This window comes from Podarcis vaucheri (genome assembly GCF_965113315.1).
Source record: "Podarcis vaucheri genome assembly, chromosome: 16".
Lineage (NCBI taxonomy): Eukaryota > Metazoa > Chordata > Lepidosauria > Squamata > Lacertidae > Podarcis > Podarcis vaucheri.
Genome location: NC_138754.1, coordinates 15,090,249 through 15,091,349, shown reverse-complemented (window position 1 = coordinate 15,091,349; position 1,101 = coordinate 15,090,249).

The window sequence follows — 1,101 nt, the reverse complement described above, 5'->3', positions numbered from 1 at the left end:
GCACTCTCCGGTTTCTCTGTCCAACAATCATCTGGTGCTCTGGGATTTTTCGGGGTTTTGATGCGATTAGGGAAGTGGCAAGGTGTTAAGTTTCAGGAAGCAAAAGGGCAGGAATAAATGAGCAGTTCTCCAAATGGAGAGAAGTATTGAATCGGAATTGTAGAGTTGAAAAGGACCAGAAAGTGGAGTCCCCCCAAGGATTAGTATTGGGCCCTGTCCTTTTTTAAACTTGTTCATAAACTATCTAAAGTTAGGAGTGAGCAGTGAGGTGGTCAACCTTGCTAATGACACTAACTTGTTCAGAGTTGTTAAAGAGATTTCAGAGCTCGAAAAGGACTTCCTCACACTGAGTGAATGAGTGGTAAAATGACAAATGCAGTTCAGTGTAAACAAGGGTAAAGTGATGAATTTTGGGGCACCCCTCCTGAAATTCACATATACTTCCATGGGGTCTGAACTGGCAGTGACAGACCAGGAATGAGACCTAGGTGCATAATACCTCAATGAAGGTGTTGACCCAGTGTTCGGCAGCCATGAAAAAGGCAAATTCCATGCTAGGGATCCTTAGGAAAGGAGCTGAAAATAAAACTCTTGACATAATGCCATTATACGAATCAGTGGTGCAGCCTCATTTGGAATGCTGTGCTCCGTTCTGGTTGCCTCACCAGCTGAGAAAGTTTCAGAAAAGGGCAACCAAAATGATCATGGGGATGGAGCAACTATGTTGTGAAGACTGCAGTTACCACCATCCCTGACCACCGGTCCTGCTGGCTGGGGATGATGGGAGTTGTAGTTCCAAAGCAGCTGGAGATGCAAGTTTGGGAAACACTGATCTAGAGGTTCCCACAAATGTGGGTGAAAATCTGTCCAGGAATTGAACCTGGAACGTTTAGCTTGCAGGCAGCAACACTACAGCCCTTTCCATTTGCCACGGGTGCCTGTGCTATTTCAGCTTTAAAAATAGAAACCTCAAGGGAAGGGGAACCTGTGCTGATATGCCTTGCAGGGAAAATGAGCAGGGCCTACAGCTTGGGGTTCCCCTCTGCAAAATCCTGTGTTTCCTAAATGTTGCAAGGCTTTCCTTCAGCCACCAAGGGGCAG